The 26,332-nt window shown below is 43.1% G+C and overlaps 1 pseudogene; it reads left to right on the plus strand.

The window, feature by feature from the left end:
• Window positions 1-916: 916 nt before the first annotated feature.
• LOC104325392 (putative protein FAM10A4) lies at window positions 917-3,354 on the plus strand (annotated as a pseudogene).
• Window positions 3,355-26,332: the final 22,978 nt, after the last annotated feature.

Below are 26,332 nucleotides of genomic sequence, written 5' to 3' on the forward strand. Positions count from 1 at the left end.
ATCCACAGGTCCTGCCAGGAGCCTGCTCCAGCGCAGGGTTCCCACGGGGTCACAGCCTCCTTCAGGAACCCACCTGCTCTGGCGTGGGGTCCTCCACGGGCTGCAGGTGGATATCTGCCCCACCATGGACCTCCCTGGACTGCAGGGGGACAGCCTGCCTCACCAGGGTCTTCACCATGGGCTGCAGGGGAATCTTCGCTCCGGCGCCTGGAGCATCTCCTCCCCCTCCTTCTGCACTGACCTTGGTGTCCGCAGGCTTGTTTCTCTTACATGTTCTCACTCCTCTCTCCGGTGGCTGTTTTCCGCATCCCAACTTTTTTTTCCTTCTTAAAAATGTTATCACAGAGGCGTTACCACTATCACTGTTTGGCTCGGCCTTGGCCGGCAGCGGGTCCGTCTTAGAGCCAGCTGGTATGGGCTCGCTCTCTCTCGAACACAGGGGAAGCTTCCAGCAGCTTCTTACAGGAGCCACCCCTGTAACCCCCCCCGCTACCAAAACCTTGCCACATAAAACCAATACACAGGTTAAACAAGTTTCTGTTGCATCAAGTGTTAATTCTTGAGCCTATCAGGCCTGTTCATTTTTGCTCTGGGTTTACTGGTTTTTGCTATCCATACACTGATCAATATTGCAGAGATTGTGCAAACATAATTCTAAGTTGGCTTGTTAGCAAAATTAGAAAGGGTGGTTCAAGGATTGAAATACACAAAGCAATGTAGCCTCAAGTCCACGTCTTTTTTTCAAGTCTAAGGTATATGGACTTAATATACAAGCCAGTGGTGTGTGAAGAAAAACATGGGTTAAGAAATAGGATTCCGGAACTTGGTATTTCAGAAGAGGGAAGAAGCACATCAAGAAGATCAGAAGCAAGGGTGAAAGGAAATAAACAAGGACTGAGACCTCGGTGTTCATAGCATGGACAAGATAGTAAGCTACTGAAATTGATAGGAGTAAATGTGTGGATTTTAGGAACAATGGGGGGGGGGGGAGAACAAACTTTAAATCTGAAAAGAAGCATTAAAAAACTTTGTGAACAATATGAGAGCAGAGTAGTTGCCTGCCTTTAGCACCATACAGGGCCAGCCCAGCCTGATGGAACCTGTTGGATGCCTTAGAGCCAAATCCATTCTAAGAACAAACATTGGCCGGGGCCTCCAACTGAAAATGAAGCTCATCAGCCCCAAATTAGTATGAAAGTTAAGGAAGGATGTCCAAGGACTCAGCTTGAGAATCTTTTCAATAATTCTTAAGATTTTCCTGTGTGTCAAGAAGATTTCTTGGCTCTTTTGGATGCAGCTAAATCGTCCCTCCAATTGACCTTTTGGAGCTATAAAAACGTTCCTGCACAGCAACTTTAGAAAAAGTTAGTTTTACAAAATTTTGGAAAATGTCCTAACAAAGGATACCCCATGCAACTGTGCTGCACAGTTTTTTGGTCTTCATATTCCCCATAGTCATGTGTTATTGTCAGGACAAGCTGTTTAGTTTTCAATTTTTCATTTGTCAGGGAAAATACTTGACTGAAGCATGTCTAAACACAAAATTCTTATCCAGCTGTTATTGCCTTCCTGTTGGTTGTGGCTCATAAAAGATGTTTTTGTTTAAATGTGAAAACAAATAAATAGACTTTCCAGTCCTGTGTCTGCTCTTTTTAACAGGCATGCAGACACAGAGATGCACACATGAATACCTGTGATGCGTAAAGAAGAAGAAAGATTACAGGGACATCTTCCTGTACGATTTTAAGCAGCCATCTCAGGATTCCCATGATGGCACAATATATGAAGTGACAAATTGTATTCTAGTTCCTGAAGGCATTGGGACCCTGCAGCTGGTCTTAACCCCTCAGTTAGGTCCAGCAGCAAGACAACAGAAGGAAGAACAGGGAAGCTTACCATATATACCTGGTACTAACTTAATAGAGCTCTCAGATAAGCCATTTTTCATCTTATCTTTCTTCCTCTGCTTTCAGTAGCAACAAATTCTGTGTAATATCATCCTTTTGGGATCAGAGCACCATACCTTCAAGTAGAATACTGGCAAAATCCTTTCTCTGGAAATCCACAGAAAGTACAGAAAATTACTTACCATCTGCTTCAAGCGAAACAGATGCAAAGGAGCCAGTTACAGCAGCAGGGAAGTTTCTAGAAGATGAGGGTTAGCATGGTTTGGAAAATGCTAACAAACAGATAATCCATAAAAAGAAGAGGGGCAAAGTTTAGGGCTATCAGAGGAGGTGATGAAGCAGATTTGAAAAAACAAGAGAGGCCTTTGATTTCCTAGCTAAAGGTGAAAATCAGAAAGCAGTTGATACGCTGTCCAGTGTCATCAAGCTGAACCCACACTTTGCCAGCTCTCACATTAACAGAGCCAGTGTCTTTTTGCAGCTGCAAGAGCCAACTATGGCCATTAGTGACTGTGACAGAGCTGTTAAACTCAATCCCAGTTCAGCACAGGCCTATAAATTCTGAGGAAAAGCCCTCCAGCTTTTGGGGTGTTTAAAAGAGGCTGCCTGTAACATTTCATTGGTTTGTAAATTAGATTCTGAGGCTCAGGCAGTTTGAGAGGGGGGAAGAGTCCAGTGAAGAACTGGGGAAGGATGAGAGTGAGTTGGAGACAGACAACGAAAGGGAGGTTGAGCCAGAAGACGATGAATCCCCAGAGATGGGAGATGAGAAGTTGGAGGTAACCAGTGATATGATGAAGCAGGCTGATGAAAAGAAAAAGGGGGCTTTTGATGCGGTGGGAAGAGGTGAATTTCAAAAAGCTGTTCAGCTCTTCACTGATGCCATCAAACTGAACACATGACTTAGTACTTTGTATGTCAGCCGAGCCAGTGTCTTTGTACAGTTGCAAAAGCCAAATGCTGCCATCAGAGACTGTGAGAAAGCCATAAAAATCGACCTGAATTCTGCACAGCTGTACAAGTGGAGAGGGAAGCATTTTGGCTCCTGGGTTGCTGGCAGCAGGCTGCCAAGGACCTTGCACTGTCCTGCCAGCTGGATTATGATGAAGATACCAATAACATGTTGAAGGAGGTTCACAGAAGAGTCCAGAAAATTGCCAGGCACCAAAAAAAGTATGAGGAGACACAAAACACAAAGCAATCATTGGATGCATTGCCAAGGGTGGGGAAATCCATGGCAGAAGAGGAGAGAGATCAGCTTCTGAATTCTCAAGAAAAGGAAGAAGCACAGTTTCAGAATGCCCAGGAGCATGAACAGGTTCACCTTTGGACCTCCCGGGAACCTGATAATGGCTGTTGCAGGGAATCTGAAGAGCAAAAGCAATATCCAGTAGAAAAGAATAAGTTTTACATAGAATGTCCAGCCCAGTGGAGAATCAAAGACTGAGGACAGTGAACTCAATACTGAAAATGAAGAATTGGCTGAAGAGGCTGAAGATCTTCAGAAAATAGGGGACGACAACCAAGACAGGAAAACAGACCATTGAAAAGGAAAGGGAAGCCTTTCATGCACTGAGAGCAGATGAATTTCACAGAACTGTTGAGTTGTTCATTGATGCTATCAGGTTCAACCCACAACTTGCAGTCTTATATGTAAGCCGAGCCAGTGTCTACCTGAGGTTGCTGAAACCAATAGCTGCCATTAGGGACTGTGACAAAGCAATAAAAATCGCCCTTGGTTCTCCATAGCCCTACCAGTGGCGAGGGAAGGCATTCCAGCTCCTGTGTCATTGGCACAAGGCTGCAAGAGACCTTGAACTGGCCTGCCAACTGGGTTATAATGAAGACACCAATTCCATGCTAACAGAAGTTCAGAGAAGAGTCCAGGAAGGAACGAAAAGGGAAGATGACTTTGTGGATGTAACAGAGAGGATGAAGAAGGAACAAAAGGAGGAAGAATTAAGAACTAACAAAGCCCCCAAAGATATGGAAAGAGTTAAGAAAGCAGCCCTGGAGGAACAGGAAACTTGGGAAGAGGCCATGAAGAAAGAACAGATACAAGTCAAGCAGAAGATGTTAGCTGAGCAGGAGAACACACCACAGGAAGTGACAGAGCAACAGAAGAGTCTGGAACAAAAAGCATTGCAGGAAGCAGCATGGTACCTGGAACTTGAGCAACAGTTGATTGCTTTGCAGATGGAATTGGAAGAGCAGTTTAAACCTCAATAGATGGGGCATGAGGAAGAGGAGAAAGCCCCATGGAAAGTTCTGGAGCAACAGGAGAACGCACAGAAGTTGTTGGAAAAAGAAGAGAGAAACCAGTTGAAGACTGCAGAAACTGGAGAAAGCTCAACAGCAGTCTTTGGAAGGACTGATTAAAAAACCAGAAGGTAGCCAACGAAGAACATGAGAGAACTCAGAAGAAACCCCTGGAAGAAAAAGAGAGAGATGAAAAAGCCCTAGAGGAACTAGCAAGAGCTCAGAAAAAGGCCCTGGAAGAATTGGAGATGGCTCAGAAAAATGCTCTGGAGGAACTGGAGAAAGCTCATAGAAAGGCCCTATGAAAGCAACAAAGAGCTCAGAGGGCTGCATTAGAAGAAGAGAGCTCAGAAGGCTCTAGAGGAACTGCAGCTATCACAAAGACAACCTGTGGAGGGGCAGGAGAGAGCTCAAATAAGGGCTGTCAGAGAACAAGAGAGTGCACAGGAAATCCTGAAAGAACTTGCAAAAACACAGCAACAAGCCTTAGAGGAGCAGGAGGGCAAAGAATGAACAAAGCAAAGCTAGTAAAATCTTGGAAGAACTGAAGAAAGCAAAAAAAAAGGCCCTAGAAGAACTCAAGAGAGCTCAGAAGAAAGCCCTGGAGGAACAGGAGAGTGTTCAGAAAGCCCGGGAGAGATCTCAGGAGCAGCATGTTGGAAAGCAAGGGAACTTCAAGGAGAAAGACCTTGTGCAATGAGAAGGAGCCAAAAAAAAAAGCTTTCTGAAAAAGAGGTGCAATTTCAGAAGAATACTGAAGAGTCGGGGCCAGTCTGCAAAATATTCTCTGGAGAACTGGAAATAACTCAGAGGAATAACCTGAAAGAACAAGCAACATCTTCTTTGCAACAGGAGAGAGACTGGGAGAAAGAAGCAGAAGAACAGGGTGTCAGTCTGAAAACTGTTCAGGAGGAAGGGCTAAGCCCTGGGCGGGGAGTACAGACCAACCAGAAACTTCACTGAGGCCACCCACAAAGCCCATTTGGGACTCCTCTGAATTGGAGTGGTTCTCAGAGGTGTGATTTGTTGTCTGACCCAATGACAAACCAAGGCAGAAATGTTTGCTGAAGAGCTGAGCTCGATTTGAAGTCATCTGCAAGTACTCTTGCCTTTAAAGTAAAATTTCAAAAGCAGACGACACAGAATTAGTACATCTTTTAAACTGTATCTTCTTTAAGCGAATATTTGAAGCGTTTCCCACACCATGTTTTGACCCACATACAAGCTCACAGGACCTTCGAAAAAGAGTCCTAGTTGTCGAGGTTCAATTCTCATGCAGGTTCAATGTCTTTCTATCTGTGTAGATATTTGACACTCTTAATGGCTCCTTATTCAGGAGAATCAGGGACTTAGGGGTTAAACAAATGGTGGGAATCATTGCTGAAGGGAAAGAGCAGGCATTTAACACGGAGTTAAAATGGCACAGTGAATTTGTGGCATGGAGACAAAATTAAATGGTGTATTGCTTCTAACATATGGTAGCTTGATCGGATCAACGTCTGAATTGCTTGAGGTCTTGAAAGGAATCCTGCTTGTCCAAGCTGGTCTCTGCAGGGGGGGACATCCTGATGTCAGCAAGTCCCTTTACAAGCACTGGCTTTCAGCCACCTGGGGTACACGTATTGTGTCAGAAGCTTGCCACTAAAACTCTAGACTTGCTTCTTAAAATGCCTATTGCGTAATCAGTTGATGAGGCCTGCAGTCATCAAAAAAAATAAACAACAGGATTTGAGCCTTTAGAGTAAAATAAAACAAAATCATGGGACAGTTGTAAAATAATTGAAGTGTTTTAAACTTTTTGGCTCTTTTTATTTATTTAAATTATGAGCTTTTAGTCAAAATGGCACTTATTTTCAAACTTTGCAACTGTGAGTGCTGGGAGCATCTAACTTTATTTCAAGGATTATTTTTTTAATCGCTTGATTCAAGGGATTAGAAGCGTATGATAAATTCCAAGTATTGTAAAAGTTGGCTGAAAATATTTTGGGAAGCATTATATATGCAGCAGCCCAAAGTAAAAACAAGGGAATATTCAGACCCACAAATTGACATGGGAGAGCAGAAGCCCTGGTGTAACTGCTGCAGTTGCTGCTTCATTGTGGCAAGAGGCTTGTTCAGCTGATGCTTATTAGCAGGAGGGGGATTTGAAGAGAGTGGAGCTGCTGGGTTGTTTTCAAGTGGAGAGAGGAATTAAAGGTGCTTGGGTTGGACTGAAGTTTCTGAAGCTCTTCATCTCCTGAAGGAGTGGGTAGGAGCTACTGGAATAATTGGGTAAAGTACTACTCTCAGTTTTATTCAGGGGCACTATTGGAGGAAACATTACCTGAGTTGTTTTATTCTGTATTTATGAGTGGTAAGGAGCTTATTTAGAGTGGATCTTGTGTTTGTACAGAGAGTTACTTCTATCTTTTTATGCTTCAGTAAGAAGGGGGGTGGAGGGCTTCCCAAAAATACAGAGACACATAAAATGCGTAAGAGTAATGCTAAGCAGGCTTGTTTCTGTCTCACCTATGTGCCTGATAAATTACTCCTATGAGTTCCTGAGCACGGTCTGCTCTTGTGTTTGAGTGTGGAAGTTGTTTAGTGTTACGATGGCACTTCAAAAACAGTGCTGAGGAAAACGGTGTTAGGAAATGAGCATTGTTTGGTACTGTCTGTCCCCTGCCCAATGTATGTCCGTTACTGTCCTGGTTTCAGCTGGGATAGAGTTAACTGTCTTCCTAGCAGCTGGTACAGTGCTATGTTTTGAGTTCAGTATGTGAAGAATGTTGATAACACACTGATGTTTTCAGTTGTTGCTCAGTAGTGTTTAGACTAGAGTCAAGGATTTTTCAGCTTCTCATGCCCAGCCAGGGCACCTGACCCAAACTGGCCAACAGTGTATTCCATACCATGTGACATCCCATCTAGTTTAGGAACTGGGAAGTGGGGGGGCAGGGATTCGCTGCTCGGGGACTGACTGGGTGTCGGTCAGCGGGTGGTGAGCAATTGCCCTGTGCATCATTTGTACATTTCAATCCTTTTATTACTACTGTTGTCATTTTATTAGTGTTATCATTATCATTATTAGTTTCTTCTTTTCTGTTCTATTAAACCGTTCTTATCTCAACCCAGGAGTTTTACTTCTTTCCTGATTTCCTCCCCCATCCCACTGGGTGGGGGGGAAGTGAGTGAGCGGCTGCGTGGTGCTTAGTTGCTGGCTGGGGTTAAACCACAACAGTTACAATGGTAGAGTTTAGAGCTGGTCCTTGTTCAGAGGTGGGGAGAAGATCTGGTGCTTCCTGGGCAGAAGCAAAATTCCATTTAGAATAAAGGCTAGGATTTAAAAGAAACTGTAATGTGGCTTGGCTGTAAGTGTTGTTGCCTTTGTGGTGTAGTGGTTTGACCCTGGCTGGACGCCAGGTGCCCACCAAAGCTATTCTATCACTCCCCCTGCCTCAGCTGGACAGGGGAGAGAAAAATATAACAAAGGGCTTGTGGGTCGAGATAAGGACAGGAGAGATCACTCACCAGTTACCATCACAGGCAAAACAGACTCAGCTTGGGGAAAATTAACTCAATTTATTACCAATCAACCAGAGTAGGGTGATAAGAATAAACCCAAATCTCAGAACACCTTCCCTCCACCCCTCCCTTCTACCCAGGCACAACTTCACTCCCAGATTCTCTACTTAGCCCCCCCAGTGGTGCAGGGGGACGGGGAATGGGGTTTAAGGTCAGTTCATCACACGTTATTTCTGCTGCTTCATCCTCCTCAGGGGCAGGACTCATCACACTCTTCCCCTGCTCCAGCGTGGGGTCCCACCCATGGGAGACAGTCCTCCACAAACTTCTCCAACGTGGGTCCTTCCCACAGGCTGCAGTTCTTAATGAACTGCTCCAGCATGGGTCCCTTCCATGGTGTGCAGTCCTTCAGGAGCACACCGCTTCAGCGCGGGCTTCACACAGGGTCACAAGTCCTGCCAGAAAACCTGCTCCGTGGGCTCCTCTCTCCACAGATCCACAGGTCCTGCCAGGAGCCTGCTCCAGCGCAGGCTTCCCACAGGGTCACAGCCTCCTTCGGGAACCCATGTGCTCCAGCGTGGGGTCCTCCACAGGCTGTAGGTGGACATCTGCTCCACCGTGGACCTCCATGGGCTGTAGGGGGACAGCCTGCCTCACCGTGGTCTTCACCACGGGCTGTAGGGAAATCTCCGCTCTGGCGCCTGAAGCATCTCCTCCCCCTCCTTCTTCACTGACCTTGGTGTCCGCAGGGTTGTTTCTCTTGCATGTTCTCACTCCTCTCTCCGGTGCCGTTTCTGTGTGTCCCAGCAACTTTTTTTCCTTCTTAAATATGTTATCACAGAGGTGTTACCACTATCACTGATGGGCTTAGCCTTAGCCAGCGGTGGGTCCATCTTGGAGCCGGCTGGTATTGGCTCTCTCGAACACAGGGGAAGCTTCTCACTGAAGCCACCACTGTAACCTTCCCCTGCTACCAAAACCTTCCCACACACACCCAATACACGTGGTCTCATCTTTTCAAAACAGGAGTTGATCTCCTTTTACAGAGTAGCTCAGGGCTATTCACAATGAGGAAGGATCTGTTCCACGGTGCCTGCTCTGGCTGCAGGAGCTCCTGTCAATGCTGGGAGACCCGTGGCAGTTGGGAAGTGGGATAGGCACTGGCTGGACAGCTTGTCCAGGGAATGAAAGTCTGGGAGAAGAGCTGTCTCCCTTCAGGGGATGGATTTATAGCATACAGTGTTGGGCCATTTGTGTAAGTGCACTTTCTCCTTTTTTTTTTTTTTTTTTTGAGGTCGGGTGATGTCAAGAAAGGAATAAGGAGTTATATAGTCAGGAGAAGAAAATGGAAGCTGGAGTTTGTCTTGGCACAGGGGGCATGTACTCAAAAATCTGTGCACATACGTGTGAGAGAAAGGGAAAGGGTGCGACAGAAGGTATCCCAAGCACTGAGGTATTTTATAAAACTTGGGCACAGCTCTCTAGATACTATTTTGAATAAGACGACAAAAGAGGATCCTCCACAACATGCTGGAAGTAGCTGATTTTGGTGACAACTGCCGGGAGTTTTGGTACCTGCTCTCAGAAGAGGACATGTTTCCTGTATCCCACCTCCAAGACATCTGATGCACTCTGTCCTCTGCATTCCTCGTTGCTGTTAAATGTGCCAGCACCTTGTAAAGCATTATAAATTTCCAAAGCACCTCTTAGCTGGGGGTACGGGTTTTTGGGGTGTGGATGGGGTGCCTGAGAAATCCTGTATTCTGTTGCGCCTAGGCACTTTAATGGAAAGGAAGATGAGCAAGTTTGGTGCTCAGGGCCGGAGAGTAACCCCCATGTTTGGCTTTTCTAGACAATCATTTTAAGGCAGTGAGTCACCATTGCTAGCAGCCTGTGGTCTATAATTTAATTAGTCTAGTGTGTAGCAGAAGCCATTTTTTTTCCCCTTGATTTAGTAATAGATTCAGGCTGGCATTTATCTCATAATTTAAAAAGGAGTGGAGAAAACAAATACCTGGCCATGGACACAGATTCTCCTTTTTCTTCTGTATCGTGAAGGACAGGTAGCTTCCTCACTGCCTACTCCCTATGTGGGGGTTAACACTTTACATACCAAAGCTCAGGTCCTTGCTGGGTGGCATGAGGGAGACCGTGAGGGAGTGCTGCAGAAGCAGCTTTGCCTGTGGCCTGGGCAAGGGCACAGCAGAGGGCAGGGCAGGGCATGGCACATGGCATGTTCGTCCAGAGCAGTGCTGCACTTGCCCCGAGGTGGCTGTAAGGAAAATATATCATAGAATTGCTCCAAAAAATTCTGTAAGTGCATTTATGTTACTCATTGTTAGTCAGGATGCCAAAATCAGTGATGTGGCTGTGTGGGACATGCAGATGGAGTTAGCCCTAATAAAAGACCACCTTTAGAGAGAAAAACTCAAAAGTCCTTTTTGGGGTTGGGTAGAAATTTGGATTACTGATATCCTGTGATGAAACCTGTTGTGGTCTGACTAAAAAGGAGAAGGAAGAGTGTGTAGTATTCATTGCCGAATCATCCTTATTACCACAGTAAGGCTCCCCTTTTGATTTTGCTTTTGGTAGTTCTGGTACTATGCCTCTCTCAGGAGGGGAAATGAAGAGGGCTGGAGCAGTGTTGAGTTAGACATTTTGTGTGGAAGGAAAGAAAAAAGCAAGATAGCTGTAGGAGTAATACTGCAGTAGTAGCTGTTGCACAGAGGACAGAAATTTGGAATTATTAAGGATATTATTAGACTTACTTATAATAATTATAGAATAGTTATGATGATCACAGGAACTTGTGAGACTGTGTGAGGTCCTTTGGCTTCAATTTGGATTGCTGTTGCACCAGAATGCAGGGTGGAGAGAATGGTTTCTGTGCCCCCTCCTTCCTGTAGGAGAAAAAAACCCCAACTCTCTTGGAGACGTACATCTTGAGAGGCTGCAGGGTGTTCATTTCCTCAAGTGGCTTGTGGGATCCTGCCACACCCTGCATGATCAGTGAATCAGAATGCCCGTGCCTAACAGGGCAAAAAAGTTAGCCGGACCGCATTTTAAAGAGTACTGTTACTTTCATAGACCTGGTAATATTGATCATACTCTTGTACAGCTTATGCTCGAGGCTAAGAAAGTCTCTCCTTTCTTCCCCAGACTCCCCTTTCTCCTTCCATCAATGACCTCTACCTCCTGCCATTGCTAACAGCTCATCTTGGGGAAAACCCCTCATTGATAAGGACTGCAGCTTTCCACACGTGTGGATTTCCAGTGAACCAGATAGGATTTATTTCTTCAGCTTTTTGGGGTCAACTGAAACAGTCACAGCCAATCCTACCAATATAGTAGAGGTTTTGCAAGATTGGGGGCTGTTAAACTGAACTGCCAGGAAGGTGATCTGGCTGCATATAAACTGCCCCTTTTTAGGTTATGGCTTTGTTTGGGGAGTTGTTATAATTTCTGATGTGAGCATGGGCTGTGTGATGCAGGCAGTCAGTAATCCAGCGTCTTAGACTGACAGTAATGTGTCTGTGATGGAAAAATGAACCGTGACTCCTGAGGAAAAGGATTATCCCCTAATCCCACTGTGGTGGTGGAGGGGTTCTGTTAAACCAGCTGTGCGCCTTGGCAGGTCTGACTTTTCTGAAGGGTCTGCAGGATGCCTGGCCAGCATCTCTCCTGTGGCACTGCAAAGCCTGGGGCTCAGTACAGACATTGCTGTGAGAACAGAGACCACATTGCTGAACTTCTAACCATTTTGGCTGACTCTGCTGTTTAGTAGTTATAAAATCACAGTTCCGGCTGTGATGTGTAATCTCAGATGTGGGTGGGATTTATCATGGAAACAATTCAATTTTGGCTGCGTTGCTGGATAATAGCTCGTATCATGAGTGAGAAAGTTGCATCAGAAACCAACGTTAGCTGACCACTAGAAAATATAAACTAATACTGTCAATATAAGAAGTAGGACATCACCAAGAAGTCATGACTTCTACACACTGTTGAAGTGGATCTGAATTATTGACTCTCTCTGTCAACACCCTCAGCAGTTGAAATACGGAATGTAAATGATCTTTCCTTACCACAAGAGAGGGGGAATAACTTTTGGATTCTGTAGTATTGTTTCTTCTGATGTTCTTGTCTGTGTGATTTCATGTCTTCTATCTCCTTTCTGTACCAAGACTGTAAAAACTTGGGTAGATTAAAATATAAATGATACTGAATTTTAATTCCACTCAGAACTAGTCTAGAATGCTTCTGCCTTTTTGACTTGGACAGGAATTAATTACTGAGCCAGTCTGTCCAGCCACAGACATGCGGGTTATTTACTTACATGGGAGTGAGAGTGTGCACCAAGCACGCTTTTGTCCCATGAGGTATGTCAGATTTTACGCAGAAACTCTCTGCATGCCAAGTGCTTGTCTTTCCCTCCTAGCACCTATTCCATGTGCTGTAAATAAGAAATTGGTTTTAAGTGGGAAGTCTATGAAAGTCTGAGTAGGAGAGCCCTTTCATGCTCCTTTGCAGGATCCTCGGAGAGCAGTTTGGTGCCACCTCTTGGAGAAACTTGTTTTCGCCCTCCTCATTTTCTGGGCTTTCAGTCCACTCCCCATCCATTTCTACTAGGGAGGATGGAGGACTGGAGTGCCACATTAAAGGAGAATTGAGCAGAGCCCTTGTCTAACTTGTGGGTTCCCCTAGATAATGAAAAAGGAAAGTTTTTTTAAATCTAAAGGATTTTCACACTAAGAAAAAATAATCGATTTTTAATTCAGACAATGTAGTTCTTTGGAAGTTTCTGTGTTAAGGTAGGCAGATCATGGCATGTGCTTCCCAGCTAGCAAAGTGTTGTTGTGCAGATTTTTTTTTTTTTTCCCCAGACAGTGATAACTGTAAATTATGATAGATTTTTAGGGCACTCTGTTCTCTTCATGCTGAATTATTTATGTAGCCCTCTAACTTTAGAAGGCAGCATCTCTGTATCAAGCAACATAGGACAATTCTGTGTCACAACCTAGGACAAAAATGCTGTATTCTCTTGAAAGCAGAAAGGAACGTTAGGTAGGTAGGACATCCTAATCTCTAAACTATAACTGCAGTAGGACAAAGGAATTGGTGTTCCTGCTACAATAGTGGTGGGTTTTTTAATCATTGTAGTGACCAGAGTGAGACAGACTTTGGATTAAACAGTAAGGGGAAAAAAAAATGCCTAATCATAAGAGAAATTGATCCTGAGCAGTGTGGCCAACATACTATCGGCAGAGGTATTAAACAGGTTAGATGAAATGTCAGATGGAATGATGCACTGAGTATGATGTAATCTGATGGGATTGACCCAAGCATTCTCTTTTCATGGTCTCCTTATCCAGGGTCCTGTTATGGATCAGTGCTTTTACCACATCAGCTGATTTCTTCATTTTGCACAAGGTTTTGTCATTACCATCTGTTATTTGGCAGTTTGGGTATAGCAAAAATGTCACGAGCAAGGACAATCTGTTATATAAAATGTGTGTGCATCGTCTTGCGTGGCCCTTGCAGCAGCAGCAGCAAACTGTTACAACCCTCAGGGTGAGATACCAGTTGCTCTGGTATGCAGCATCCCTTGGCTTGCTGAAGGGAAAGACCTTCTGGGAGAGGCCCACAGGCAAGTGGCAGGGGTCCCCCAGGGATCCTGCCCTGCTACTGGGGACAAGAGGCTGCGGGGTTATGCTGGTGCCCTCCTTTCTATAGCTGGGGGCACAGAACCCCCAGCTTGGCCAGCTAATGATGTGTGAGCTCCAGGGTGGGAACTGTGGTTGAGGCACTGGTGGCTTCTGCGGGATCCAACCATGACTTGCAGTGGCTTTGTTGCAAACCCCTCAAAGGGAATGCTGGTTGTACCACAGCAGCGCTTGAGATACCCTGAATCGGAGATAAATAAGGTAGATCCTGGGCACCTACTAAGCTTTCTAGACTATCATTTTGCTGGAAATGGGTGAGTCCCTGACAAAATCCTGATGAAAAAGGTGGGTGCCATGGTGCAAAGGAACATCCGGAAGGTGCAAGGTGAGACAATCTTGCTTGAGGAGAGGTAGCAGCAGGTAATTTCAGTGGTGTGGAGTGTGCAGATGAATGCCAGCAAAAAAGATTTCTGCATGGTCTTTGAAAAGAGAAAATGATCAAAGGAACACGAAATTACTGGCTTCAGCTCTGGTTCTACACAAAGAAATTTTCTGGTTTGGGTGTTTATTCTGCCCTGGTTCACCTTTACCTAATATTCAAGTCTTTGGTAAGAGTATATAAATTAAATCCTTACCGGATGCATGAACACCCTGACATCAGCACCATGTCATGTTTGGTGGGACCACTGTCTGCAAATCCAGCCCCCAGTAACCGGTCACAAGTCACAGGATTTTGACCTCACTGCAGGAACCGGCAGAAAACAAAAGGAAGGTGGAAATTAAGAGAACATCTCATCATGCAGATAGGCAGTTGAGAAAATACCCACGTTGCCGTAAACGGAAGCACGCCTTTGCTATGGCTTAGGAGGTTTGCATCAGCAACTAGTAGGAACTTGCCAGCTTGAGCAGAGTTGCCTTGATATTAAGGTAAAGAATGTATGTAGCAAATCAACGGATGGAAGAAAATATCCCTCTGCCACACACATACCATTTCATACAACATTTTTCCACACCTGTGTTATGATTTTGTCAATCAAAGTCAGTTTTCCTAGGGGCTGCTGGGCTTAGAGTTTTTGTCCTTTTGTTTATCCAAAGTAGAGATTCATCTTGACAGTAAAAATACAGAGTTCTCTGTGCTGCCCTAATATTGTTTTGGGTTTTTTTTTAACTGTTTTCTGGACAGACGATGTTTTTATTTCTGTAATGCATTACTCTGTTTTATGTGCAGTTTCCAGCTTATGGGTCAATCCCAGTCAGAGCAGTGGCTTTAGTGATGTGGATGTTTGCCCATGGGGAACTGCAATCCTTAGTTCATTTAACAGTGGTCACCGAACTTACCTGCATGAAAAATATAAACCGCTGAAATGAGGTGGTGACAGGAAAACCTGAGACACGAGCTCTCTCTGAAGACACGTTCTTAAAATATCTGAACACATTCAAATAACCACAAGAAAGAGTGTTGCAAGATTTCTACAGATGCTTCCTTGCTCTTTATGGGAAACTTGTTCATTTTAAAACCTGTGAAAAAGATGCATATTTGCCGAGTTCAGCATAATTTCATACTCCTATGTGCGGGAAGGAAGCTAGACAATTAAATAACTTTGCTGGAGGCAATTAAAACGGAGGAGAGAAACTATCACAAACCCAGAATAGGGAAAAAATTCCTCAAAGTTCCACTGAAGACATCCAGAGAGTTGGAGACAGAAATCCCTATAAACCATGAAATCTGCTTCTCTCCCTGTAGTATACAGTGATGCTAGGTTCGTAACACTTAATGTAGTGCAATGCTTGGGATATTCTGCGTGGCACTCGCCTTGGTGAATGCTGAGAGACGGTCGATGCTATTCCTTGCACTATCATTAATTTTCTCTCTAACGTCTTGATCTTGAAATATGGAGGTTGCATATTTTCTCTCTATCTGGAAAACAGCTTACAGGAAGACTGTCCTCTAGATGCTTGCTACCAGGAGGTAATCACAGCAGATGGGAGATAACAGCAATAAGTTGGCGGGGGGCAGAGTGTTGTTCAGGAGTAGACAACTCGCTCTCTGTTTCAACACAGCTCTGAGCCGCTTCTGCTCTGCTCTGCCTTGCGCCGAATTCTTTAGCAACCCTTGGGCTAGCCATTTGTTTGTCTTGAGAAACATGGGGGATTATTTCTTTAAATTTTTGGCCACTCCAATGTCTTGTAACTTCCCAGAAAGGGATTTTATAGGTTTATTTGAATTTTGACCACATTTGACTTGAACTGTAATCAATTATTGCATTAGCAATGAAAAAAGCCCAAATTAAAAAAAAACAAAAACAAACAAAAAAAACCCCACACAACATTGTAAGCTTTTATTAAACACTCATTGTCTGCGTCCGACATTCCCACATTGAGTGTGACCACGCTGGCAGGAAATCTGCCTGCGAGGCTACTCCTGCGGTGACTGAGAAATAAACCCAGCGCCTGAACAAGGAGGGAGGCAGAGCCCCATTCGCAGCAGAGGGAGCAATCATCGTATGTCACCTCTCTAAAGGGATTATGCCCTTCTGTGGGCTCTTTCTACTGAATGCCAGAAAACAGTCATAGCAAAGCTGACTGGCCTTTACTTGGGAACAGGGCATTTCTTTTTTTATTTACAGAACTACACAGTGCTGCAGGCACTAAGAAGTAGATTCAACAATTTCTTTGATTTCCTGTGTGTTTATTCTGCCTCGTTCAGAGCTCCAGTGTTATTTGCAGGTTCTGTAGGATGCTACTAATCCTGAATAATTCACTCATGGTGGCTGTAATATTTTTACATTCATTTTTGCAACAGTGCTGTGAAGTACTGAAAACCTAGGCTCTGTAAAAAAAGCATCATCCTTTTTTTGGTGGTTTTTCCTTTTCAACATTAGTGGAACTCTGCTTTTGTGTTTCCTACCTTTTTGCCAACTTTGAACTCTGCTGTGCATCCGAAAGGGACTTGCCTTTAAATAGACTTTGAGAATGATCTTGCTTTCTGTGGAGGGTGAGTTTGTCTATGCTGTTATGCTTTTGAATTAATTTCTGCAACAAACCCGTACCAGGATGGTTTTCCTAACTATTACACACTCAAGCTAAGCCTGGAATTTGCTGATCAATACACTTTTTCTGGCTTCGGGCAGTGCAAGTCATACATTTGGAGCTTGATCAGCTAATTTTCTAAAGTCTAGCAGGCTATTTCTTGGTTGTATTGGTTCAGCCCTGCTTTTATGAGCTGCAATGAATAAACATAATAGAATAGCCAGTTATGTTGCTTATTGACATCCATGAATCAGAAGCGTTATGTGAAAAGGGTGCTACATTTCCAGTCAGTCTTCTGCACGCAAGCAGCGTGGGGCTCTGTGGATGGGCCAGTGCCCTATTCCCTCTGCTAGGCAATGCAAATCAGAGCTGCTTCTGTAGGCGCTAAAAGAGTAAATGCTATTTCCATATTACAAGTGAGAAAATGCAAACAAGCATTAAGAGATTCAGTGTCAGAGCTTCATAATAGAAGTTCTTGGTGGTTTGCTTTATCATCTTATGTGCCCTTTAGATAAAGGGTAAGGGCTGTAAAAATCAACGTAACCTTTTCCTCGTCCCATCTAGATCTAGATCTGTGGCTGTTTAGGGACCGTGCGCGTGCCTGGAATGAAAACAGTTTACTTCTGGAAGAGCATGTTGTTAAAACTGTGATGCTAGAGAGGCTCTAAGAAATATTAAAAACTCAGGCTTGAATCGAATCAGCAGTTTCTCAGGATCCACCAAATTCACAGCTTGCCAGTAAAATGCAGCAGCTTATGTAAATATGAAAATGTCCCATTGGCAGGTGTTTGAGCTCACAAGTGGATATATATAATCTCTGCTCTTGTATGGAGCCTGTGAGTCAAACAGGCCCCAGATCTTCAGAACTTTGTTGGTGTGTAATTCTCATGTAGTTGTATAGGAGGCTTTTTTCGTCTGAATACTTTTTTCACAAGCTGAACTGTAGACCGCCTTGCCCTCAGTTCCCCAGCTGGACCACAGGAACAGAAGTACTTGCCTGCTTCACAAAAAAGTCTGCTGATACCGATACTCTAAGCACCTCGCAGTCTCTCTGCATGTATGCCGAGATGGGGGTCTACAACCACGCGTGGTGGCCGCATAGTAGTGTCTAACATTTCCTCGCGTATAGGTAGTATGACACGGGATTCAGTCCACGATGTAATTGCCTTGAAGCTTCCCTCTGATACCCCATCATTCCCCTGCCCCACCAGACTGAGGAGTTAGTCTGGTTTCCCTCTGGAGTAAGTAGCACACGCCTGAGGCCGGACTCAGACCTTCTGTTACAGATAGATTTTACGCACACGGTATGCTTTGTTTTTGTTATGCTTTCACTGGATTGACAGCATCTCCTAGATAAGAAGTGATCAGCAGCAGCAGGCGTGGGCAGGGAGGTTACGTCTAGATGGCAGTGTTACTGCAGGAGAACGTTAAAAGTCATCCCAGTTCTGCACGGATTGAGCCTGATCCACCTTACTTAGCAGGAGGAGATCATGCCAAGAACTTATCTTGTACAACCCGTTAGTAAGCTCCGAGGTTTCTTGAACCTTAGAACAGTCGTTTTATGTCTTTTTAGAAACCTGTTCCACCTGTCTGCAGCTTGTCAATATTTAGCTTGTGGCTTATTAAATTCCCAGGCCTCATAAAAGACATTGATCTGTTTTGCTTAACTATTTCTCAGACTGTTTGTCTCCTAGTGTAAATCACAACATGATATTAAACTATATTGAAGTCCAAACCCTAGGCTCACAGTAATGCGTTCATTATATATATCTGTATAGTATTTTCATGCTAATATCTAAATAGACCATTTTGTAAACAACAAACATTACTAAATACTTCCGTTTAATTTTTACCTCTCTCTAAAGTCTGTGCGCTGATGATAAGTATTTGTTGTTCTGAGAGCATGTGAATCCCTGCCAAATATTGTCAGCCTTCTGTTTTATGTTTTTTAAAGAGCAAGTCTCATATTGGCATCCAGAAAAGTCCCTGTGGTCACAGCTGTGTCGTGCCATTGATATTCTGCTCAAGCGCTGCAGAGCCCTTTAAAGTATTTCAGCAATGTCCTATGTTATTCTAAACCTCTGCAAACTTGGTGTGTACCTAGATTCAGATATGTGGATCTGCCTTTGGGTTTTGAGCCCAGAATATGCCCACTTATGCTTTTAGGATGTGTATGTTGGCTTTATTTTTGGTCCTATTTTCCACCTAAAGCTAAAGCCACCCAACCTTTGTGGTCAGGCTGCTGTTGTTCCACACCTACTTGCTCCATGTCTTCATTCAGGTGACAAGATGAGACAGGCAGATCTCTACATCAAACTGCGAAATACCATTTTTGTGGTACGTAGCCTTAGCATGAATTTCCAAAAAAAGGTTGAAGGAAGATACGTGTCTGGCAGAGTAAAAGCTATGATAACACAGGCTGTTGTTCGGACTCATCAGGTAGAGCAGGTTCGGAGACCATGTGTCTGTGTTGTGAGGTGCATGTATAATACAAGGTTGTCCCTGGCTACAGTGAGTGTTTTCTTGCTGTATTGCTCTTCCCTAGAAGAGGTGCTCTTTGTAAAAAGTTTTAAAAGCAGCAGTCCCTACTGTGTTGCCCGTTCTTGTCTGCACAGTCAGGATTTCCCCTCAAACCTGTTATATCTCACATTTGGTCACTTTTCACGTCTTAATTCCCGCCCCCCCACCCCCCAGCTTTTTCTGCCCAAACAGGGTTGTTCTCATCAATATTTATTTACTGAGTTTCATAGTTCTGTTGGTTGTTTTCACTCCCCTATGGATCAGGCTCCTCTTAGTTCAGTGGAAAGTTTATTCATGCCTAGCCTACTGCTAGTATTTCAAGAACAGAAATCTTTCTCAGTTGCCTTCTAAAAAGGAGAAGAAAAAAAACAAGTGGCAAACTACTTTTTTCTTTAATCTCAGTTTTATGCAACCAGTGTAACAACAAAAATATCTAAAGATATTTTTGGAGATTTATCAAAAGCCTGTGTATCCTGTTGCTGTTTGGTATTCTCTGAAATAACAAAGTTATTTGTCAGATGCTGTAAGAAAATATCTTTATATATACATGAATGCATGTGGTTTTGCTATGTCCTATGTCAAATTCTAATATGTACAAATGTGTATATTGTCTATGAGTGCAGAAAAAATTTTGTTAATCAGTGATTTTTTTTCTTTTCAAACCTTGCTAAGATCAGGAAATTAAGAGTGATTCCAATGTAAATAGCACTGGAAGTTAGCAAAGCTGTTTTCCCATGGGCCTCATTAGCTGCTTTAGCATGAGGACACAACCCTTTCCTCCTGATCCTTAAACATAAAAATGTCATATCCCCAGTATGACAACAAAAGAGTTGGGGGTTTTACATAACTCTTTCCCCTTCTGTTGACCCTGTGAAGATTATTAAAATAAAACTTGCAAATGGAAAGTCACATATAATGAAAAGAATAACTAATATTCAAGAAGTTTAATTTTCATTCAAGCATTTACCAGAGTTTGAAATTTTATTTTAATTTCTTTTTCCTTCTGAAAACATCTGTTGTGCCTTCTGAAATGATTTTGAATAGACCTAGGAAGGCTTTCCCAATTATTTTATTTCTTTTTCCCCACTGGTACTGTAGTTTGCTATCAGCATTTGCCAACTCTCAGTAAGAAGACTCCTAACTTTCCAGAAACACTAAAACAAAATACAAGCTGAAATAGGAAATGGACGCTGCGTTCACCAGTTTATCAAAACTAGGTATTTTTCCTGAAGTTCTGCTATTATCCATGTGTCCAAAGTTGGAAGATGTGGGCTGCTAGTTTTCACATAGTTTTGAGTAAAAGTATGTATTTTGCTGGCCATGGTAATAGGCCACAGTCATAGAAGCCTTTTCTAGAGGTGTTTTTTCCGGCATTCTCTCACGAGCTTTAGGCAAACCAGGAACTAGCTACATCTATCAGTTCCCAGTGACACAGACATTTGCCTTTAGGTGTTACTGGAGTGCATCCCCAGGCTGTACACATGACTGCATGCTCCCTGCACAGCCCCAGGCATTTGAAAAAGCTCAGTCCAGTGCAAGACCTACAGATCCAATTGTAAGTTGTGAAATACCCCGTGCAAAGTTGTATTTTTTTAATATATGTATATATACACAGAGACATGATTTTTATTTTTTATATATATGGCACATAGCCTGAAGGTATTGCAGTGCTAATGCTGTATATATTTAATGTTTATATATAATTTAATATATTCTTTCATTATATTAACTGTATTAATAGTTCTGTTGCATTATTAACATTCATATTTATATATTTTCTATATATAGCATGGCAGTGCTAATGCTTCCACAACTGAAGGCTGATTTGGTGCCTAGACTGAGGTTCTGCCAAAGGTTATTTGGGTGGGGGGAGGGTGATGGGGAGGTGATAGTGTGGTTTTGGGGTTTGGTTGGTTGGGGGGGGGGGTCTTCCTTCACTTCAGAGGGTGACTGAGCAGTGCTGATTCATGCTGCTGGATACAGTTATAAAAATTTTAAAGATCGAGTTTGACTTCAGTCAAACTAGGTGTTTGTGTTTTCATCCCTTTATCAAGAGAGCGAGATACTAATTCTCAATATAAAAAATCAAGAGACCGTGGTCTGGTAAAGAAGCTTAATTGATTTTTACTGTGAAGCTAACATCCACAGTGCAGTGAATTTTTAAAGTGGAAAAAAAAAATGATCCAGGAATTCCTGATTAATGCAACAGGTATCTTTCCATCTGCCTCAGCAGATAACATAACGTGGCTTTCTGCGTCAGGCTTTGAGATTCGTCCTGTTGGTACACCAAATCCTCGCTTTTTTTGCTAGCAGGACAGATCTGGCTGCTGTTTCTCTCTCACGTGTTGGGTCGCAGCTGCAGGTGCCGAGGAAAAGGTTGACACAGTCGCCTCCATCCACAGGGCAATATCATTTGAAGCGATTCAGCAGTCACCCTCTGTTTATACCGTGAAGCGATGATCTTCAAGCAGTCTTAGGTGCTCATCCGCTTGCCTCTTGAGAGGATTGCTGCCCTTCTCACAGCACCTGTAATTATACCAGCAGCAAAACACCTACTGTTGCAATAAGCATACCCCAAAAGTGAGCAGGGGGGTGAAGGGGAAGTGCGATATTCCAAACACCCGCTTGAATGAGAGTGTGTGAGCAGAGTCAAGACCAGCCATAGCTAACAAAACTCTGCATTAGCTGCCTGTAAATGGTGTTGGGAAAACAAATCCTTACTCTGCCCAGAGGCTGGAAAGGATTTCTAACTCCGTTTTACTACTGCACTGTGGATGTTAGCTTTGATTCATGTCCCCATTGAACGTCTTACCTCTGCTAATGACCAGATGAAAAGGATTTATGTGAGTATGATTCATGATGCTAGGTAAGGGACTCTGAGTTCAGTACTACTAGCTATATCTGCATCTTTCCAGATAATGCTGACAGAGGATTTGTCCCCGGAGACGGTGGCAGGCAAGTCCTGTAGTAATTTCTGTGAGCTGTGGCTACAGATCCTATGTCAGCCTGCAGGACAGTAAGTGTCCAAAGTCTGCAAAATTTCTTTTCTGAAACGCTAATAAAACCCAGCCTGTGTGCCTTTGTGTCCTCTTTGATAACAATGACTTTTTACTGTGCTCACATTGGGCAAGTGAGCAGTTCACAATTAAGGTGTGTTAGCACATTTCTTTAGTCCAGTACAAGACACTCCATGCTAAATGTGCTGCACAAAATGTACAGGCTGTTCTAGGCTTGCTTTGCTTTGAGAAGTCTGTTAGGGTGCATTTGTTTGACAGTGCATTGCATGTGATTTGCAGTTTCCTCAGCTGTACTCATTCATCTTGTTTACAGCCCTTTTATTAAGGGTCATTTACCAAACAAATACAAATTAATTTAGGCTTGTTAAACTGTAGAGAACTGCCAGGAAGAGACTATTACCTGAACCCTGAAGGAAGAAAAATTGAGCAGCAATGCATATTTGAAGGTCTTAACAATCCCAGGAATAGCTCTTTTCTTATGTACTGAACAGTGATTTTTTTTTTTTTTTTTTTTTTTTTTAAGTATCTGATGGCCAGATCCTACCAGGGCAACTGGCATATATAGTGTCCCATCCTTCTAATAGTATTAAACTTCTGACTAACATCCCTCCCTGCTTTCTCCACCATTCCTGCAGTTTTATGTCCCTCTAGATGCACAGAGTTTCCTCAAGTCCAGCTCATTGCTGTGTGTGGATTTCTCTGGCAGGGCAGCAGTCATATGGTTGGCTGCACATAATTTTCTATTTTTCATCAAAGTGAAGGATGCAGGCACAGCTTAAGCTTCATTTTCATTATCTCACGGGACTGAAATTCTTGTGAGGAGCACCTTGTTGACAGGATCTGTTGTAGCTTTCTGAGCTTTATATGTGCTACAAGACAACTTTGATATGAGAATAGCAAGCTGAAGATGGGGCCACCTCAATACACAGTCTCAGCAGAGATAAATCCTGGCCCATTTTTGCTGTACTGCAGCTCTGGAGAACTCCCCTGCTGAAGATGTACAGCTGGAGGTGTCTACCTTCATTGAGGTAGAAATGGACTGTGGTTTGTCTCCGCTAAACTCTTCTGGAGAGCTGATTTGATTTGAGAAATACATCTTTTGTTAAAAGAATACCACTGGAAAGACATTCCAAAACACCGTTTGGGAAAAGCCTGGTTTTGTAGGAATTTGAAAGCCATCTCACCCCTTGAGTTGCACAACTGTGGTTTGCAAGACCCTGAGCGATACATCGCTGTACTGATCTGGGATAAACCTTTTCTTGATGTACGAGCAAAATTTAGGGAGAAGAAATTTCAGCTCTGAAAAATGTTAGGTAACACCGTTGTTGATCTGTTTGTTTCTCCTAAATGTTGCTGAGGGGTTTGTTAATTTTTATTGGCAGCCTTGACAAATTCGGAATATTAAAGGCAGCTTCATCAGAATGTGATGATCTATGTAATACATGTACAGACAGTATCTGACACAATGTTTGGGCATGTATGGGTACCTGTAGTTGCTAAATGATAAATAACAAGATATATGATTAAGCCATCAGATCTGAGTAGCCCATGAAAGGAGTGGTGTGTTTTAAGAAAAAAAAAGAAAGTCCAATTACAATTTTTTTTCTAACAGTTTGTTAATGAAAAGCACACTCAACCTCCTTAAAATGTTTTTTAAAACATACAGATGCACCTTTTACCAGTAATCCAAAGAAAAGAGGTACTGCTACTTAATTAGGTGTTGCTGGATGCAACACACCTGAAAATGTCTCTTTGTTCAGTTTTAGGAAAGGTAAAAGGAAACCCATCTTTTCATGACACCTGTGTATATTGGATCTCCCCTGGCTTGTCAGAAAAGGGAGAGAAATATTTTGGGCATTCATGAGAGGGGAAAAGCTCTTTGCCTGGGAAAACCAGACAAGGTGTCCCTATAAACAGAACAGCTTTCTTCCCTGCTGCAAACCTGCAGAGCTTGCCAGCATAGCCTTTTTCATGTCTGGGTGCACCAGTGGTTGATGATGTTTTTCTTGTTTCTGTGACTCTTGGACATATGTACCTACACCTGACAAGGAGCTACCCCTTGTTTACTTAAGGGGGGGGGCAGGGAGGAGATAATTTTATGTCCTTGAACAATTAATTTTTTTAAAAATGTAAGTATCTTCCATAGTGGAGAAAAATGTCCTGAATGTCCTGTTCCCTTTGACAAGTTAATCCACACCTTTACAGAGAGATTCATCAGGCATGAAAGTGTGAAAGGCAACATAGGTGCTGGACAGTAAGAGGGCAGCTAAAACTAGCGAAAACAGGGATAAAAGAAACAGAAGATTTCTGGTGAGGCAGGAAGCAAATATGGAAAGGCAAGTGAGGTTAATTTCGTTTTGGCCTGGAAGTTCTTTCTGTGCTTTTCCCCTTTCCTGTACATCTCCTAGGAAGTGTACCTTTTCCTGTGCCAAAATGTTAGCGCTCTTTTTGAGCAGCAGAGTAACACACTACTGTTACCCACCCTCATTTACTCCACAGCACATCACCACTACTTATCAAAACACCCTTTTATGTGCATATTTCCTTCTTGGTTTCTTCTTTCACTTTATAGCTATTGTAAGATTTTTTTTTTTTTCAATCGGTATTCATGACGCAACTTTCAAAAGGTGCAAGAACAAATAAGAGATATGGAAAGCTAACCATATGTTACAATAGAAGAAAACTTAGCAATAATAATATCTTGCTTTGAGCAATGGAATAGCTTTTTTATCTGAAGAAAAACAATTGAAAATAATTATTTATTATATTTTGTTTGTTTATTAATAAACAGTACTGAAATAAGTCTATGGTTATGCTATTATGATGAGGCAGCTGATACTTTTCCCTTATTTATTTTTGCTACTTTTTTTTTCCTTTTCTCTGCTGTCCTAGGACCTGTGCTCCAAATAAGTCCAAACAGGAATTTCAACTTTACAATACCTGGCAGCCTCCATGAAACAACAGTCGTTTGTGCTGGGAGGCAGTTCCATCCAGATGGACAGAGGTTCCCGTTAAGGGAGTTCATCCAGTGGGTGGGATTTTTATTTTATTTTTTTAATAACGCTGTATTGGTGATAGCGACACAACAGTGGCTTCATTCCAAAACATCCTTCTGGAGGAAGCATTTGTGGTGGGGATAAAATGTTAACATCTTCCTCCCCACACCTTGTCAGCATGTTGTTGACTATCCTTTTGTTGCGGTGGATGTGTAACTGAAAACAGTGGTAAAGCATTACCTTTAGTGTTCTGCTCCCCTATGTGCCACATTTAAATGTTATTTGAATCCAATGAGTGAGTAAAAAGAGCCATTCAAGTGTGTTGTATCTGTGTCAAGATGTAGGATTTCTGCCTGAAAGGGAGCAGGTGATGGTTGCTGACTGATTTGTTTGTATTTTGTGAAAGGGGGACAATATGGTTGAGAGTCATGGAGCAAACTAAAAGTTTTGGTTTTTTTGAAGCTATGACTAAGAAAGAAACTTGAGCATAGAGGATGGCTCGTTACAGCTGGTGTTTAAGTCATCAAGGGAGGCAGAGGCAGTGTGAGGAAAGAATATTAATTATGGAGAACAGTGAGGGCTACTATTTAATCTAGTCTCTGTCATTGTAACCGTAGGAGACTTTCCTGCTCCTGGGTGCAGAAGAAAAGGCAGATCTCTGCTGCTGGAAAGGGAGATCTCATCAGTATGCTCGTTGTACCACACTCAACTGCCCGTTTTCCCTATAATGGCAGGTCTAAAATAGGTTAACCTTAGGGGTCTGCAGTGCCCTTTTGTAACGATGCCACCCAACTGGCCCTGCGTAACCCTCAGCATGCCACTTGCAACTGGGGAGAAGGCTCTGCTTCATGTTGAAATGAGCCTTCTCGTAAAGAGATTGCAGGGAGCTTGTTCAAAGGAGGTTGGCAAAACTCTCATCGTTGGGCAGACCATCAAACTGAAGCACAGAGCGGTTGAATAATTTGCCACCCAGTGTAGTAGATGAGGCCAGTGACAGAGCTGAAAGTATAATTCATCCTAGATCAGAGCCTTGTTACAAAAGAATTAGGTCTGGTTCCCATTTGTTAGGAAGCACAGGATAAAGGCTACGGGGTGAAACAGGTCAGATTCCCATAAAGTTTTGCCTGAGGCAGAATTTGAACAATGTGATTTGTGTTTTACTTTACACTTTTTTTTTTTCTCCTCTTCTGGCTCGCCCATGCGGGTACTTTAGAAGGTGTAGCCAGGCTGCCATGTTACTACAGCAGTTTAAATAACAGAAAATTCTCCTGTCCCAACATTTATTTATGTTCTGATTCAAAGTATATGCTCCTTTCGTTTGGTTTTTGAAAGGCTTTTCCACAAAGTTAGTCTGCATCTACCTGGATGGCCGTGGCCTTTCCCAGGAGCTGCGGTTCTGGTGCTGATTACGTCGTACCAAGGGATGCGGCGTTCCT

The sequence above is a fragment of the Haliaeetus albicilla genome, chromosome 2, assembly GCF_947461875.1.
Source record: "Haliaeetus albicilla chromosome 2, bHalAlb1.1, whole genome shotgun sequence".
In the NCBI taxonomy this organism is placed as follows: domain Eukaryota; kingdom Metazoa; phylum Chordata; class Aves; order Accipitriformes; family Accipitridae; genus Haliaeetus; species Haliaeetus albicilla.